The sequence below is a fragment of the Lactuca virosa genome, chromosome 3 (assembly GCF_052849685.1).
Source record: "Lactuca virosa cultivar CGN04683 chromosome 3, Lactuca_virosa_CGN04683_v6, whole genome shotgun sequence".
Classification (NCBI taxonomy): Eukaryota; Viridiplantae; Streptophyta; class Magnoliopsida; order Asterales; family Asteraceae; genus Lactuca; species Lactuca virosa.
Genome location: NC_136428.1, coordinates 402,879,025 through 402,898,698, shown reverse-complemented (window position 1 = coordinate 402,898,698; position 19,674 = coordinate 402,879,025).

Sequence of the window (19,674 nt, the reverse complement as noted above, 5' to 3'; positions counted from 1 at the left end):
TTTAATTTTTCGCTGAACAATTTTTTCAATTTATCAAAAGTTTATTTTATTACAACCCTATATGAGTAATAAAAAATCTAAATCAAGTGAAAGAAGTAATTGTTCATTTAAAGTCAGTAAAAAAATTACAATATTGTGAAATTGCTTATAATTTATATGTTTGCTTATTGTCATGGAGGTACCCGACCACTTGGACATGTACTATTATTTGATTAATATTATAGAATTTGAAGTTTAACAATTATTCAAATTCATTTACACTTTATTTAACAACAGAAAATGGACAAATTTATAATCATAAAAGTATGTTTAATTCAACAAATTTGTTATCAAAATTAATAGAAAACTGAGTTTTTTGAAGAAACACATCAAATACACAAAAACGAATAAAAAACAAAGAATGAAGCAAAGAACATTTGAAGATCATGTCAGAAAGGTATGACCAATAAGATCTTTTTGGCACTTTCAATATAGCCATGGTTAATCTTTTCTCATCTTCAAGATGATAAGTACGAGTGAGCAGAGAAACAAATTTATAATCATAAAATTATGCTTAATTCAACAGATTTGTTACCAAAGTTAATGGAAAATATTTTTGCCAAAATAATCAACTATTAAGTATGTAGGATATTACCACTAAGAGATTTAGAGTTTGCATCATCCTCAAGCTTCAATAAAAACATCAACTAATGCTGATCACTTTCAAGTAAAAATCTTTGCAATTTAAACTTAATTATAGTAAATCTGATCAATAACATTATAAAAAAGGGTAACGCTAAGATTACATACATATACTTATTGAGTTAGATAGTTGGCAATCGAGCAATTATAATTTAACATGTATGAGACTGATTATTACTTTGAAAATTGGAAGTATTTACTATATTAATAAGAATTAAATACAAGGTGATTGTTTTGACCTTGATGAATTTTGGTACCATCCATGTACACTGAGAAAGAAATAGAATAACTAAGAAGATATATCATGTTGATTTGTAAACATATAAGATGACCAATACATAAATTACGACTTTAAATTTGGGGAGGATTGGAATTTTGAATTTTGAATTTTAATTTAGGGATAGAGGAAATTGGTGAAGGTTTGAGCGAAAATATTGATGGACAGCGTGTTTGACCAAACATTGGTCAAGATGACGTAAGCAATTTGATCTAAGGGTTGAAAATATATAAGTGAAACACAATCAAAAGTCTTTACTGTTTTAGATGATGAAATAAAGTTTCTCTTTTAGACATATAATTCAATCTTCTATTTTGTAAATGTAAACATCTTAGTCTTCGTCTCTCTCTAGCGTCATTGTAATGAGATTTATTATTTAAACCTGTAAAATTGTGAGATATCATTAATATCTAAAAAATAATAATATTTCAATGGTAAATATTTACTGATTAATTTATCAATAAACTCACAAGGAGTTATAAATAATTGTTTTAGAAAAATTAAATGATTTATAAAAGTTTATAATTTCATAAAAAGTGGTAGTTTTCTAATATTTATATTGAAGTTGTAATGAATAACATTGTAAAAATGTTGACAAATTCACATTCAAACAATATAATAGAGTAAAAAATGATTAAAATTCTAAATTAATCCGAGTTTTAGCCCAAAAGGCAAATAGATGAACAATTCAACATTTCATAATACCCAAAATGTATTCAAATGATCAAAATTCTAACTTAGAAACAAATAGTATGAAACAAAGTAATCAAAAACCAAACCCAAAAACCAAATAGTATGTAAACATAATATGAAATCAACAGTACTCAAATCACCCAACTACTCAAACAAAATCATGAAAATAATATATTGTTTTTCTTTCTTTGGAATTAACAGTTTTGGCTTGCCCTCTCCAGAAGTACGATCTGATGTTGATGATCGTTTGGTTGAGGACATTGTTGCCAAATTATCAACATCGTAAACATCTTCCAAGTTGTGTTTTAATTTTTCATGTCTAGACACTTTTTTAAAGGATGTCCACTTAGTTAGTGGACTGGTTGCTGTATTTTTATCAGGATTCGAAGCGGGTGTAATGTTATCACCAGTAAACACAACAACATCCTAAATATAGAAAATAAATTCATATGTCAATCTAAAAGTTAATAATATTTTATGTTAAAATATTATATTTAGCTATATTATATTTAAAACCTTTAAATTTAATGTATCTTGAGATCTGAATTCTGACGTTTATATTTGTAGTACATAGAAATATGTTAGTTGATCAACTGAAATATAAAAAATAAAATTTAATAAGTGTAGTGTCTGTAGTATTTTTCGTAAACGAATGTTACATGTTCGATGTTAATTTTTTTCCAATTTAACAATGATTGTATTATCAACATTGAAGTTTGAGATTGCATAATCATCAACATTGTTCTTCAAATTATAATGTGAAATTTAAAAGTAAATTCAAAGCAGATGGATAAATCTTCATATTATCCTCCTAAAAAAATGAACGGTTATAAAAATAGATAGACAAAAAGTAAACATTAGTTTTATGTAAATGAAGTTAATATCGATAACCTCATTAAGCTTTTGAAGCAACCCTTGTGCAATTTTTTTCAGAAGTTTCTTTGCGTCACAATCAAATAACGTAAATGACACCATATCGGTAAAGTCTTGTACTCCAATGGTGATTTTGAAACTAAAACCACTGATATAAACAAATTCAATAATATAAAATAAGAAAATTTAACCGAAGATTATAATAATATATATAAAAGAGTTATTGAAAACCCTGGAACAACAAATATGTCTTTGTTCATGCAAGTTGAAGTGCAACAATAAAAAACTTCTTTATCATGCTTTTGATCCGTTCCACCAGTTTTTCCATCATGCATTAAAACGACTTTTATGGCTTTCACTTGACAAACATAGGTCAACACATTAAAAAATCGATATAAATGATATAATTTTGTTTCTGTAACTATATGAATGAAACTAATATGCTTAAAGAAGATCGATTAATTTTTTTCATGACCTCTTAATAAGGACACAGTAATAACATGTAATAAGAAGTGAGTAAAAAGTGCAAAAAATTGGAGAAGGAGAACAGAGTAAAGAAAGAACCTGGAAAAAAGAATTGGAGAGAAGATCGCTGAAGAACACTGTAAATCGTAGGACTCGATCCAAAATCGTAAGAATAACAACTTCAATATAATCGTATATATATATATATATATATATATATATATATATATATATATATATATATATATATATATATATATATATATATATATATGGTGTTTTTGAATAAGGAAATCATTATCTTCTAAAAAAGTTAGGATCCTAAGATATCATCTTGGAGATTTTCGGCCATTCATTTGGAAAACAAAATCAGTTATATTAATTCAAAGTTTCAAATTAATTGACTTGCTTATTTAATGAGTTTTAAAATCCAAACCATTATCTCAAATTGATTCATTTTATGTGAGATATACTGGAACATAATTTATTAATAATATTGACTTTAATTTTGACTCTCAAATATTTTGATGATTTAATGGGATTAAATTAGATTTTATAGGTTAAAAACTGAATTATTGATATGCATATTTAATGAAATTTTTCAAAAAAAAAAAAAAAAAAAACGAGTTCTATTTTTGAAACCAAAAGCTATAAATACGGGAGTTAAATTAGGAACAATATTAATTAGAGAAACTAATATCACGTATGTAGATAGAATGATATGCTTGAATTGATAAAATAATTGTTGAATTTAAAGATTCAATAATTAAATGTAATTGTGTTTGAATTCTATTTGGGGAAGATGATGTCAGCAATTTGATCTAAGGGTGGAAAACATAGGATTTGAATACAATCAAAGGCCATGATTGCTTTATTGATGAATTAAGGTGTTTTTTTTTTTTTAATATTATTCAGAGATATTTTCTGATTTTTATTAAAATAAAGTTTAAATGGCGTATAACGCCTGGTTACATAACTTACGTGGAACAAAATAATTAAATGGCATTGTTAATTTATAGCAACTATAATTATAATACATATTAATTTTGGAAAGCCTTATGAATAGTTAATTTGTGGCACTTCAGACATTAGCCACAATAGTTTTTTACATTGGCAGTTTTGGTCCCTCCATTGCCTCCTTCGCCCAATCCGACTTCCTTTATGCAACGTGCCCCTCATCTTCCAAATCGGTGTCCACCCACCTCCATCAATCATCTACTTCAGTTATCTACCTCTTTTATCTACTCTTATTTTTCAATTTCACTTTCGAAGAAGCGATGATAAAACGACTGCTTCCCACTCCTTGTGCCAGCTCTATGCTCGATCTCCATTCATGCCCTAAATCCCACTAACGATTCGAAGACAGGATCGTAAGGTGTTGAAGATAATAATCAGATTCGGGTGGATTTCATTGTCGTGTCACTCGTCTTAGGCTAAATTCCTCAAAGTCATCAGCTTCACTTATACGTGTTCTTCTCCTCTGAATCCTCCAAATTTTTTGTGTACGTGTCCTTCTATGATCGTCTGACAATTTTAGTTATTAGAGAGAAGTTCAGTTATATTAGATAGGGGAGGACGGAGTAAGAAAGAGAGAGCGACGAAGGGAAAGATTGAGAACGGGGAAAAACAACACGACTAGAGAAGAAGACCGAGATATTTCAATTGTCAATATTGTGGAATCCTAGGCTAATGGTTGTTAGCGATTTTGATCAGGGGAAGCAGTGAATGGAGGTTCCCCTGTTTGTGGTACCAGAGGCATCCACCGATTGGTTGACTGAAGTTCTGGAAACGGTTGAGGTAAAGAGCTTCAACCTTATTTCTGATTTTCTTCTCTTCCCTTTACGATTACAGGTTACACTCGAAGCTTACTCCTAGCAGTTGGTGTCAGGGAGTTTGTCCAAAGGAGAAAATGGTGATTTTGAAGGTTTAGTTGCTTCAGTTATATGTATTGTTTGAGATTGATTTCCTTTAAACAAAAACATACAACTATTCTTTTTGGATGAAGTGGCTAATATTCTTTCTGCTAACTATTAGGAATCTTCTTTTGAAGATTTGCGGAGATGGTTTAAGAGGTTGGAATGCACCTGTTTAACCCCTTGAGGTTTGTGCCAGTCTAATTTTTGACCTTTGACCATGTCTATGATTATTGTAAATTTCATAAAAAAAAAACTTATTTTTACCAGGCATCAAGTATGATTAGCTTATGCTTGCACATGAATGGGACATATAGAGCTCATTGGGCTAACCGCTTGGGAATCTATAAGAATTAGTTACATATAATTTATTTTCTATCTTCTCTTCTTTTGTTCTGCTGATAGATGGGCAAAAGCAAAAGCGCCTACTTTGGTATCAATTTCAAAAATTACTTTTATGACACTCATACATACAAGTATAAGTTAACAATCCTTTTATATTTCAAATTTCCTAAATGCAGATAATGGAGTAGCTAAAGGGAAAAATATCGTATATGGTTGCTAGAAAGGTATAACTTGATCTATTTATCTAATGTGTTCTATATCACATTCTTTTGTAACAACTATTATTTGTGTACAATAAGATAACAAATGAAACATAACATCTGAATCATACCTGAATCAAAATAAAAAAAAATTACTCATAATAAACTTTAAAGAAACTATAGTAGCGATTTGATTTGATTTTAGTTTTTTAATATGATTGGTTGAATGAAGTTATGTAGAATTCATCTAGCTATACTCTATTCATGTTATTGTTATGATTGTAAGTAGTTGTTTTCAAATGGTTCATGAACTGAAGCTAAAATGTGTTGAATTGGTGTTGTTAGTGTTCTTTCAGTGTGTATAAATGACATGAATTCCACATTACTTGTAGGATGGAAATGATGAGGTCAACAATGAATTTAGTCATTGTGAAAAGACAAGCTTAGAACAAATGCATAGATTGAAGAAACAAAAGATACATGATATATTTGATCAAGAAAACGCTTTTACTAAGGCTGATAAGAAACCAATTCGTTGAAGAAAATGTTAGTTTTCATAATATCTATAAGGTTAACTCTCAACTCATCAGTTACATCTGCACAAATGCTCTTTTTGCTGAAAAGATAATAATAATAATCACTCTACTTTTGGATACTTTGACTCTTTCTAGTTTTCATTTATTTCTTTATTTTTAATTGTTTCCTTCTTTATAGTACTACTATATTATCTAGCTTATGGGTTAGAATGCATGCATGATGTTGCCGTGGAGTGCACTCTCCAATCACGATCCAACTCACTTGTTTTTGTTAAATCTTAATACAACTAATTAGTACAAAGAGGTAATTTTTTTTCATTCTTCTATTAAAACTGAATTTTTAAATCTCTCCATTTTGTAATTATATTTCATTTGTTTCTCCTTATTAAAATCACTAATTGAAGAATGTCTTTGCCAGACTACTAAAGAAACTCCTCAATCAGAAGTCCATTGGAATATAGAGCAACCTTCTTTGTCAGATGGGAATGGAATCCCTCATACAACTACTAAGTAAGAAAAGGTAAACTTTGTTCATTTTTGTATAACAATTGAATCTTTAATTTTTGTAATTATTTTTCGTTTGATTGAACAGGAGATGATTTATTGTGTTTTGCCTAATTTATCATATAAGATTCAAATGATTGATGCCAAAATAGAATGAAATCCAACCAAGAAAAGTATAGAAACAATTTTGGGCAATCAACAAGGCCTTCAAAATGTTTCTAGACCACAATTTTAAACTGAATTTGCTAATGCCAATTGTAAGAATTGATTTGTCCTACTAGGCCTGGCATTGGAGCGGGTTTTGACCCTGATCCGATCCAAACCCTTAAGAATTATATGGATTTAAAGCATAGTTTTTGATTCGTTTACCCATTAACGACCCGTACCCTCTAACCCTTTCGTTAAAAGGGTCGGGTATGGGTTATCACTGATCCAATCCATTTATAATCCGCCCCGTATAAATTTTAGAATTAAACGTTTATATTTTATCATGTCTAAAGTTTAACTTTAATTCTAATCGAAAGTCCAAAGGGAAAAAAGCCAAAGACCAAACTATTTTTACATAGGACTCGAGGAGTCAACTTCTAGATTGTGTATTAACCAAAAATCATGGTATCATTTCATTAATATTTCATCATGCAATCACTAATTTCATTTATAAATCAATAAAGTCATTATCAACCAAAAGAAAGTTTGCAATTGATACTCTTTATCACCGCATTCGATATTCAAAAATCAATCGGAAGTTACTACAATAGTGAATTTAATTCCAAGCGAAAGTTATCGGGTATGTAATGCGTTTTCTAAATAAACATTTTTGTTTGATTATTCAAAAAACTACGGGTTATGGGGCGGGTTTGGATATCTGTTGATTCGGTGGATGAGGGTATGAGTTTGATTATTCAAAACCCTATGGGTTACGGAGCGAGTTTGGATTAGATTATGATATTTCTTAAACGGGTTTGGATCATGGTCGATTCACTCCAAACCCGCTCCATTGCCAGGTCTATGTCCTACAAAAGTTGGTTTTCATGCAAAATTTAACGAATTTATGATTCATAAATGTAGTTGTTAACAAAGACTTTGTTTGAAACCAATATTCATATATTACGCATAGGTCCACCATCCTACATGTTGGAGTATTTTAGGGATTTATGAGGCTTAGTAACAGATTTTGATAAATAATTATTCTTGTGGCAGTGCTATAGATATGTTGAACTTGAAAACTAATTTTTTCTCCAAACAAAATAATAATAATAATAATCTTACTCATGCAACGCATGAGCCTCTTTCATAGTTTGTTCTAAAAAACTATTACTATTTTTCCAAAAAACATAATATTTTTAAATTTCTATTCCATGTAAGCTTTATAATCTAAAACAATGTTCTTATGTATCAACTCCATTATTTTCATCCCATGTTAGTTAGGCAACGTTTTTTTTGTATTACCTGGCAGCAAATAGGGATGAAAAAAAAAACCTCATACCCGATGGGAAATAGGAATCCCGTACCTGGTTTGACTGAGGAATCCTCAAGTTAACCTGGGATGGGGACATTCATGTACAATCCCAAAAAAAAAAGCGGGGACGGGGAGTCCCCAAATAAAAATGTGGGGATAGGGATGGGGATGATGATACTCGTATCCCCCAACTCTAAACCCGACCCATATATATATATATATATATATATATATATATATATATATATGTATATACATATATACATATATATATATATATATATATATATATATATATATATATATATATATATATATATATATATATATATATATATATATATATATATATATATATATATATATATGTAACATCCCGAGTTCATGTATACCTAGTTACCCTTGGTCTTTGAGTGATTGCCCCTTTTAGTCCCTTTATGAGATAAGGTGGTGAATGAGTACGCGGGGCGTACGTGAGTGTACGCTCGGCGTACTCGTATGCGTACATTTGACGCGGAAGCCACCTAGTACGCTGGGCGTACCAGAGGGTACGCAGGGCGTACTAGGCCTAGAGTGAAAACCCTAATTTAGGGCGAGTCCCCTATATAAAGGATATGATGGCCTCATTTCTGGCCACCATTCTCAGACATCAAACCCTAAGTGTGCCCTAACCCTCGTTTGAGAGCTTGTGAGTGCATTTGTGAGCCTTTGAGAGTTTTTGTGTGTTCTTGAAGGGAAGAGAAAGCTTTGGAGAAGAAGGAGTGGGAGTCCAAGCTCTTGGATCTGAGCAAATCTGAGTTGGGAGCTTCATAAAGAGGTATAAAGCTTCAAACTTTACCACTCTTTTGTTATGTGCATCATAGAAGAGACTTTTAGGGTTTTGTCCTAAAAAGGTGGAGACTTTATGAGATCTTGAGTTCCAGAGACTAGGACCAACCCCTTTTGAGTATACTAGTGGTGTAAAGTCATAAAAATCCAATATTGGTCGTTGGAATCAACCCATGCAGGAGTTATGAGCTTCTTGAGACAAAAGAGTGAATATTTTGGGTGTTGGTGACCATATCAGCCATGCAAAGGCTTAAAGTCACTGGCTTTATGGGTTAAGAGCTATTAGAGAGTCAAGATCTGAAATATGAGCTACGGTCTTAACTGTTTAAGACCAAACAAGTGAGAAGGGTGAAACTGGAGTGTACGCCGGGCGTAATTCCAGTACGCGCAGCGTAGGGGTCGTATATCCCCGATGCCTGCATGGCAGCCGAGCACACCTAGCGTAAGGAGCTGGTACGCGCAGCGTACTCCCTGCCGTTGACTTTTAGGGTTTGGTCACTTTATGGACATTTATGGCCATTGAGGGGTAAAATGGTCTTTTGCCCTTCTGTGAGTTAGTGTAGCCTCTTGAGAGCCGTGATTAATTAGGGATAATTGTCGTGTATGTTAGGCGGAGGCTAGACCGGTGATTTGAGTTCGAGATTTGCTGACTTCTTGCCAGGTGAGTCTTCTCACTATACTTACCTTGAGTGGTACCTTGTGTGACTAAGCTGTTTATTGTGCTTATCTGTGTTTTTTGATATATCCTGCATTATGTCTTTGTGATTTATGCTGAGTATTGTTATTATGAGCTTACTGAGTTGGGACCGGAGGGTCCCACTGAGACACATTGACCGGAGGGTCTTATTGAGTTATAGCCTAGTGTGGCTAATAAGCTGTGTGTGGTATTTTGGGGAACTCACTAAGATTCGTGCTTACCGTGTTATGTGTTATGTGTTTCAGGTACTTCTGATGATCACGGGAAGGCCCCGGCTTGATTGTACACACACTCGCATTCGACATGTTTTGGAGGATCCTGGTTTTTTTGATAAACAACTTTTGATAAATGAAATGTATTGATATTGATACGTGAGACTTTTAGGAAATATGACATGTGTTTATTATGTTTAAAAATGAAAATTTTGGTTTGGAAATTTTCGATGTTACAAGTTGGTTCAGAGCCTTGGTTTGAGGGATTTGGATGCACCCCCAGGTGTGTTTGGACTCAAATTGAGGATTTGAGAAAAATTTTCAAAAGAAATGATTTTTTCTAAAATGAGAAAGAGCTTTAAGAAAAAACAAGTTGGAGCGGTGTGTACAATCAGCCAGAGCCCGAATGGTGATTTCCCAAAATACCCTTACTTTTGTGTTATAAGATATTTATGAAATATTCTGTTAGAATTGCATGATAGAAATTAGGCTAGGTATTTCATATTCTAGAGCTAGAGTTGCCTGATTTGTGATGCCTTAGCCTAGGAGATGTTCTTGATCAATGTTATATGGTATTTGCTCTGAGTATGTGCTGAGTTTTGAGTCGAGAGATAATCTAGAAGGGGATACCTAGATGAGCTTGAGAGGGGTCTTCTGAGAGAGTAGCCTGTGAATCGTGAGATATAGAGTATTTGTGAATTAGAATCCCAGGAGGAGGACTTCGGGTGACTGCGGGTTTGGTGTGGAAGGTAGTATTGGGCCCGTACTATTGAAAGCACCAGATCTGCAGGAAGCCTAAGTAGGAATCCTTAGGATGCTAAGGAGCAGGTAGGAGCGAGTGATCGATTGTGAGTATACTCGAGCGAGTCTCTGATGATTTTGTGTTGTGTTTCAGAGACATCATGGTAGTTACGCGCCACACCCCAAAGAGCAGTGGAGTTAGCGATGACAAGATTCGCAGGATGATTCATGATGAGGTGGCTGCATCCATTCGGGAGGCTATTCCATAGATGTTTGGGTCTATTAAGATCACTCTGATCGAGACATTTGATGAGCGATATGCTGCTGTTTCGGAGGCGGCTGCTGCTGCAGCCACCGCAGCTGTCGCTGTTGCCAGGCCACAGGGGGGTGACTCGTTGCTGTATCGGGAGTTCAGCAACACGAAGCCACCAGAGTTTGATGGGAATCAGGATCCGATTGCTGTGATGAGATGAATCTATGACATCAAGGGATGTTTCTATACTTGTTCCTGCCCAGAGCATTTGAGGGTACAGTTCGCGCTGAACCAGCTTCGCTTGGGAGCGAAGGACTGGTGGAAGTTTGCGACATCCAACTTTACTCCTGCAGAGCATACTGCAGTGACTTGGGAGAGATTTGTGATGATGTTCCGAGATGAGTATGTTCCCCCAGTGGAGAGGGAACGGTTGGCCCATGAGTTTCTGTCTCTCAGATAGAAGACAGAGTCGGTGACTGTTATTACTCGGATGTTTCACGAGAGGGTGTTGTTCTGCCCTGAGCATGTGTCGACTGAGCAGACACGCATGAGCCGTTATTTGAGCATTCTAAGGAGGGATATTCGAGAGTTCGTGGCAAACTCATCTTATCGGACATTTTCTGAGCTTCAGGCAAATGCCTGGAGGAGGGAGATTGAGTTGGAGACCCAGGCCAGGGAGGATGCGGAGTCTCAGGGGAGAGACCAGCGGCCGGTGCAGTCGCAGCCGGCAGCCAAGCGGGCTAAGCCCGCTGATTCGAGATCAGGAGGCTAGAAGGGCCACACTTGTGGCAAGTGCGGCAAGAGTCATGAGGGATCTTGCCGGGCGGGGATTTGCTACAAATGTAGCAAGGAGGGGTATATGGCGACGGATTGCCCCAAGGGATTTGCAGTCTGTTTTCACTGCAATCAGACCGGCCATCGAAATTCCGAGTGCTCTCATCTTGTTCAGGGATCAGCACAGGGTTCCACTCCTGCTGCTTTGCGTGTTGTTGATGTTCGGCCGGTGAAGACCGAGGTTCCGAAGGTTCGTGGGAGAGCCTTTCAGCTGACAGCGAAGGAGGTCCGTGCAACACCTGATGTCGTGGCTGGTACGTATTTCTTTATTGTTTATTATGAGATTTATTGTGCTTATTTTGTGCTATATCTAGGTACATTTCTTGTGAATTATGTACCTGCTTTAGTGTTATTTGATTCGGGTGCGAGTCGATCCTTCGTGTCTTTAGCTTTTAGTCGTCACATCAGTATCCGACGCAAGGAGTTCAGTCGACCTCTGAGAGTTTTTATAGCCGATGATCATGTGGTTTTTGCTACTGATGTATTCCGAGGATGTGTGCTGGAGATTTTTGGTGTCGAGTTTCCGATTGACATGCTACCGATCGCGATGGGTGATGTCTGTGTCATTGTGGTCCTGGATTGGTTGAGCCGTTTTGGAGCAGTGATCGACTGCGAGCGACAGTTGGTGACTATACGAGACCCTAGTGGTGGAGTGCTTACAGTGTATGGCGAAGGTACCAGATCTGGGTCAGCTTTCTGCTCCGCTGCCAGAGCGAGGAAACGTTTGCAGCAGGGTTGTATGGGTTTCCTGGCGTACGTGATGGATACACGAATTGTTTCAGAGAGGCCGAGTTCTATCTCCGAGGTTCCGATAGTGTGCGAGTTTCCTGATGTTTTTCCCGAGGAGTTTCCAGGTGTGCCTCCCAAGAGGCAAGTGGTGTTTCGGATTGATTTGGTTCCGGGAGCGGTGCCAATCGCCAAGGCACCTTATCGCCTTGCGCTGCCAGAGATGCAGGAGTATTCCTCACAACTTTAGGAGCTGCTGGGGAAGGGATTTATTCGACCTAGTAGCTCGCCGTGGGGAGCGCCGATCCTCTTTGTCAAGAAAAAGGATGGTTCACACCGGATGTGCATTGATTACCGGGAGTTGAACAAGCTAACGGTCAAGAACCGTTATCCACTTCCAAGGATCGACGATTTGTTCGATTAGTTGCAGGGGGCATCTTGGTTTTCTAAGATTGATTTGAGATCTGCGTATCACCATATGAGAGTACGTGACGAGGATATTCAGAAGACAGCCTTTAGGACTCGTTATGGGCATTACTGATGGGTTTTGAGCATTCTAACACTTCCTAAGTGTACATGCAACCCTAATAACCTTGAATCTATGTTTTCTCTATATACATGCAAATTTCTTTTTCAAGGTTATTTCCTAACTAGTATGGCATGGGGATTACATAAAACATAAAAACTAGTAGAAATACATACCTTGTTGTTGCTTGGATTCCTTGAAGACTTTGTGAGCCTAGCACCCCAAATGTTGTGCCTCAAATGCTTCACACAACACCACAAGACTTGGAATAACTTGAGAGAATACTTCTAGCACTCAAAATTGGTTATGCCCTCTCTAGTAACACTATGTACACTAGGTCTACTAGCTCACCATTTTGCTAGCCATAGGGTTCCTTTTATAGTGTTGTCACAATTAGGGTTTACACATGAATGCCCTTAATTGTCATGACTCTTGATTTCCCATGACCCATGGATTTGTAACTCCCATGGACTATCCATGGAGCTCCATTTGGTTACATCCATAACCCATAAACCATGGATCATTAATCCACCATAAAAGAATTGATGATTGTCATAATCAACCCTATATATTTAATTAGTCTCACTTTGATCACCAAATTAATCCTAGATTAATACTTGATCAATACTAATTAAATAATACTATTATTAATATATTAGAACTTATAATATATTAATAATCATAAGTGCCTTATTCTCTCATTTAGTCTATCCAAGTATTGCAATGCCATGCAACCCAAATGGACCATGCCGGGTCGGGTCAAGTACATACCAAATAAAGTTATGGACTTAGACACTATATCCAACAGTCTCCTACTTGGATAAGTCTAATAACTATATTTGCAAATATGACTTCAAAATCCGACTAGCAATCGTAGCTCTTTCAAAGTCTCTCGGAATTGAGATGATGATGATACGCCATTTAAGATAAGTGATCATATAATCCTCTGTTCTCATGATATCAGCCGGACAAACACATGGAACATGGTCTTACTTATTGTCCAGCATTTGTTTCTCGATCTCTGATTTGTTTCGACATAGAAGTAAATTGAACACATCAATTAGGTTCTGACCGGGCCCGGTACATAGGTCAAAACCAAATCATCGAGGGGCCCATATATCGCTTCTATTTCTAGAAGGAACAGATAAACTTCGACTGATATGCTTGTACTAACTACTTGTTGAATTACTCACAAAGGCACGTTTTATGACATCGAGTTACCAATACGTTTACGTGCAATCAATGAATAACCAACTCATAGTCAACAACTCATATCTCTAGGTTTGAAGATTTATATGATATTACCGTCTCACGATCACTCGAGATAAATTCCATGAAGTGATGCAAGTGAGCGTGGGTTGGATCCAATACTCAGCCCTTATGAGTACTCATGAATGTTGTAGCAACCATTGCATTGTCCAAAGCACTTTTAGACAAATCATACAAGCCAAATTCATGACAGTATTAAATCAATACTTACTTCCAAAGTTTGACTGACTGTGGATGGTTTGAATAATAACATAATTATTCTGGAAGTAAAAACATGCAAAATTGAAACACAGTAAACAATCAACACAAGATAGTAACACCTTACTCATAAATAAATAACAACTTTTATTTATCATCAAATGTCAATTACATTTTACAAGTTTCAGGAATCTAATTATTGAAACTAATATCATCCTTCAGCCCAATGCGCCTTGCATGCTGTAAATGCTTAACCCTGCTCAGTCCCTTCGTGAGGGGATCTGCCGGGTTCTCATCTGATGATACCCTCTTAGCAACGAGGAGTCCTTCTTCTATTCGATGTCTGATGAAATGGTATTTTCTGTCAATGTGCCGAGATCTCCCGTGATCTCTTGGTTCCTTAGCCAAAGCAACCGCACTTTCATTGTCACAGAAAATTTCCATTGGCTCCTTTATAGCTGGTACAACTCCAAGGTCTCCGATGAAGTTCTTTAGCCATATCGCTTCCTTAGCTGCTTCACTTGCTGCTATGTACTCTGATTCACAAGTAGAATCAGCTACTGTCTCCTTCTTGGAACTTTTCCAAGTAATTGCCCCTCCATTTAGGATAAAGACCCAGCCTGACTAAGAGCGGAAATTATCCCTATCAGTCTGGAAGCTAGCATCGCTATATCCTTCCACTCTCAAGTCATCACTGCCTCCGAGGGTAAGGACCCAACCCTTAGTCATCCGCAGATACTTGAGAATGTTCTTTACCGCTGTCCAGTGTGCCTTGCCAGGGTTCCCTTGATATCTACTGACCATGCTCAAAGCAAAGGCCACATCAGGGCGAGTACAAGTCATAGCATACATGATCGAGCCCACAGCGGAAGCATATGGTATATGACTCATTTCAGCTATCTCAGCCTCTGTACTCGGACTCTGAGTCTTACTTAGCTTGGCATTACTCTGGATTGGTAATTCTCCTTTCTTGGAATCTTGCATACTGAACCTCTTCAGTACCTTATCCACATAAGTACTTTGACTAAGTCCAATTAGTCTCTTACTCCTATCTCTCAATATCCTTATCCCTAGGATATAGGCAGCTTCCCCAAGGTCCTTCATAGCGAAACACTTCCCAAGCCAGGACTTAACCTCCTGCAAGGTTGGGACGTCGTTTCCTATGAGAAGTATGTCATCCACATACAACACCAAGAAGCTAACTATGCTCCCACTAGCCCTGACATACACACAAGACTCATCCTCACTCCTAGAAAAGCCAAACTCTTTGACTTTCTCATCAAAGCAAAGATTCCATCTGCGAGATGCTTGTTTTAATCCATAAATGGATTTATCAAGCTTACACACTCTATTAGGGTATCTTGTATCGACAAAACCCTCTGGTTGAGCCATGTAAACATCCTCAGCCAACTTTCCATTAAGGAAAGCGGTTTTGACATCCATTTGCCATATTTCATAATCATGAAATGCAGCTATGGCTAACAATACTCTAATAGACTTAATCTTAGCTACTGGTGAGAAGGTCTCATCATAGTCAACTCCCGGAGTTTGAGTAAAGCCCTTCGCAACCAGTCGCGCTTTATAAGTGTGTACCTTCCCATCCATGTTGGTCTTCTTCTTGAAGATCCATTTGCACCCAACTGTCTTACGACCTGGTACATTGTCAACCAAGTTCCAAACTTGATTGTCATACATGGACTGAATCTCGCTGTCCATAGCCTCCTTCCATTTAGCAGACTCAGGGCCTGCCATGGCTTCCCTGTAGTTATTAGGTTCATCCAAATCTATTAGTGTACTATCACTAATAAACGTATCACCTTCAGTGGTGATGTGATAACCATAATAAAAATCAGGTGTGTTCCTCACCCTAGTGGAACGTCTTGGAGGTACAGACTCATCTATCGGATCAACAAGAGTTTCCTCCTCAGGTTGGTCGATAGCATTTGAGGTTCCTTCACCACTTGACTCTTGAAGCTCTTCAAGGTCAATTTGCCTCCCACTGTCCCCTTGGCTTATGAATTCTCTCTCACGAAAGACTCCTCTTCTTGCTACAAAAACCACATTATCACTGGGTCTGTAGAAGAGGTAACCAAAGGATCTCTGTGGGTAGCCGATGAAAATACACCTCTCACTTCGAGGTTCAAGCTTATCATGAGTCTCACTCCTCACGAAAGCTTCACAACCCCAAATCTTGATGTGGTCCAAATTGGGAACTTTCCCAGTCCACATCTCGTGAGGTGTTTTGGCAACCTTTTTAGTAGGGACTAGATTAAGGATATGGGCGGCAGTCTCTAAGGCATACCCCCAGAAAGAGATTGGTAACGAAGCTCGACTCATCATGGAACGAACCATATCCAACAAGGTTCGATTGCACCTCTCAGCTATACCATTCAACTGTGGTGTTCTGGGAGGTGTCAATTGTGAGACAATCCCACATTCCTTAAGATAGTCAAGGAACTCAATGCTAAGATACTCTCCTCCTCGATCGGATCGGAGCATCTTGATGTTCCTGCCCAATTGATTCTCAACTTCCTGCTTAAACTCTTTGAACTTTTCAAAGGTTTCTGACTTATGCTTGATCAAGTAAATATACCCATATCTACTGTAATCATCAGTAAAAGTCACATAATAGCGATTAGCATCCCTTGTAGCAACTCTGAAGGGCCCACACACATCCGTGTGTACAAGGTCCAACAAACCTTCACCCCTATCACAAGTACCTGTGAAGGGTGACTTTGTCATTTTTCCAAGTAAACAAGACTCGCAACTATCATCTGACTTGAGTTCAAATGATTCCAAGACTCCAGCCTTTTGGAGTTGGCCTATGCGCTTCTTGTTAACATGTCCAAGACGACAATGCCACAAGGATGCTTTATCCAAGCTATCTGAAGAATCAATATACAACACATTATTTCCTAGATTGTCTACAACATTCACGGCTTCATATACACCATCACAAGGTAATGCTTTAAAGTGAAATACATCATTGTAATAAACATTAATAGCACCATTTTTATTATCAAATGAAAATGTAAAACCTTGTTTTTACAAGCCATGAAAGGAAATAATATTTCTCGCCATTTCGGGCGAGTAACAACACTTATTCAAATCTAACATTAACCCATTATTAAGCAATAAAGAATAAACTCCTATCTTGGTAACAGGTGATGCTTTCCTGTTGCCCATGACTAAGTTTATCTTCCCGTGCTCCACTTGCTCACTTCTTCTTAGTGCCTGCAAATCAGTACAAATGTGAATACCACACCCTGTATCAAGCACCCAAGAATTAGCATTAGATGAGTTGTTAGACAATATTGTGTAAATACCTGCATGGGTGGGTTTAACCTTCCCATCCTTTAGATCTTGCAGATATTTGGGGCAGCTTCGCTTGAAGTGTCCCTTGTCCTGGCAATAGAAGCACTGTGCTTCCTTTGGGTTTGAAGAAGGAGTAATGGGACCTTTCTTTGTCCCACTTGAAGAGGAACCATCAAGAGTCTTACCCTTGGTACCCTTCGAAGGGCTTTTCCTCTTCTTACCCTTTCCCTGCCCAATAGCCAGAACAGGGGCTGTTGAAGGAGTAGAAGTAGCAACCGCTTTACCCTTAAGGCCATTTTCAGCTGTCCTTAAGAGTCCTTGAAGTTTGCTAAGTGTGACTTCCTCCTTGTTCATATGATAAGTCATACGAAACTGATCATAACTTGGAGGTAAGGAATGGAGAATGATGTCAATCGCCATTTCCTCAGGAAAGTCAACATTTAGCTTCAGCAACCGGTCAACGAACCTTTGCATCTTCTGCAAGTGACCGGTGATGGGTTCACCATCCTTCATCCTTGCGGTTATCATGGATGAGATGATTTCATACCTCTCCTGACGCGCACTCTGATGGTACCTTTCCATCAGATCCAGGTGCATCTCATAGGGGTAGAAATCTTCATAGGATTTTTGAAGTTCAGGAGTCATGGTGGCCATCATGATGCATGCTACTTTAGTAGCATCCTTTTCATGTGCAACAAACTCCGCAAACTCTTCAGGAGTAGCAGTGGCTTCATTCACAACCTTAAGCTCCCTATCGAGGACATATTCTTTGTCCTCATAGCGGGTAATCATTCTGATGTTTCTGATCCACTCATTGAAATTGGATCCATCAAAGATGACTTTACCACACAAGTTCATAAGGGAAAAGGAGCCTGTCGGGTTTGAGCAAGAAGCATTGTTGGAAGACATCTGAAAGGAAAGAAAGACAAGTTTCATTAGATTAGGAATCCTTAATAATTCACCCAACTGAAATATTAAGGCTAGGATCCAACAAACTATTTATAGTTGGAAGAGGGATGCCGTAATCCATACTATAAAATATTTGAAGGTAGGTAAATGACGGTTTACCAATTTCCACCATAAGAACGAAATATTTTATTATTACGTTTTATTGGTTTTGAAACTCCTAGATCTTTTGAGATACATTGAACTTTTCAATGGCATGTTTGAATCTCGATTGTGCCCTCTCAAGTTTGTGACTGGGATGCCGAGGATCACAAACAAGGTGTGAATAACCATACAAATTGACTTGGTACCCTTAACAATATTACCTAATCGATGTGCCGGTTAACCACACACGCTCCACCGATCTATAATAAAGTCAAGTTACCCTTTGCCACTCTTACTAGTCCATGTTAGTGTGCCGGTTAACCACACACGCTCCACTAACGACTTGGTAAGGTACAAAGTGTAATTTTATGGGCTAGCACCAATTTCACATTTTCCTAAAGTAATTAAGATTGGGAATTTATAATGTATAGTTACTTTATAATTCATTATACTTTTAACAAGTATTTAAAGTCGTATCCTACCCGTTCGGCTAACGACCCTCCACCGATCAAGGAAGTGGTGGGTGAGAGTGGACACCCATTAAGTCACCATTTTATAGGCAACAACCTTATACCCCCCTTATAGACCGGCTTCGTGAATGAGGCCTACTAACGGTAAGAATGACATATTCTTATACATATCTATATAATAAAATTATAATAATAGTATAAGTGTTGATTTTTAAACTTTTTAAAAATCTAAGGTTTAATTTGGAATTAAAGTATTAAAGTGTAAGACTTTTCAAATTCCAAAACTTGAGGGCAAGATTTGAAACTATTCCAAGTCTCTTCAATTTGTAACTTATGAGTTTTAATGGTTCATAAAAATGAAGACTCTTCATTTTATGAAACCTCTTTAGTTCTTTAATCATAATTAAAAGAAGTGACTTTTGGTTATCCATAACTTGAGGACAAGTTATGGACACCATCATAGCCATTAAGATCATGAATTAAACACACATGGTGGTTACACATAATTCCTATGATCTTCTAAAAACTCATAAGAACACAAATTCATGTCAAGCAATTTCAAGAAATCATATAAACATATACAATACTTGAAAATTGATAAAAGTCATG